The following is a 402-nucleotide window of genomic DNA, read 5'->3' on the forward strand; positions in this document are numbered from 1 at the left end:
AAATATATAGGGATCAGAGTATTGGATGCCTCTCTGGCTCTATCATCTGTTGGTTCTTGAGGTCATCATTTCCACGGCCTTTGAGATTTCTCCTGTTATCAATACCTATGGACCGGTTCTGGGTAATTATTCCTCGTAAGTTCGTTTCCCTCGATCTTACGGCAGTTCCACGTTCTAATCAGTGGCCGAAATCCAGAAGCAGCAACGTGTTCATTATCGGTTATGTGTTAATACGTGTGTTTCGTCCACCATCATTTATATAGTCGTCATTTTTTCTTGTATTTATCTTCTCTTGATGATATTTTCTTCCCTCTTGTGAGTCTCGTTACTCGTTTTCTGTTATCATCCATCGCCTTTGTAAAGTACTTCTGAATTGGCACATTCAATAGACTCTCATAAGCT

Source organism: Penaeus monodon, chromosome 25 (genome assembly GCF_015228065.2).
Source record: "Penaeus monodon isolate SGIC_2016 chromosome 25, NSTDA_Pmon_1, whole genome shotgun sequence".
Taxonomy (NCBI): Eukaryota; Metazoa; Arthropoda; class Malacostraca; order Decapoda; family Penaeidae; genus Penaeus; species Penaeus monodon.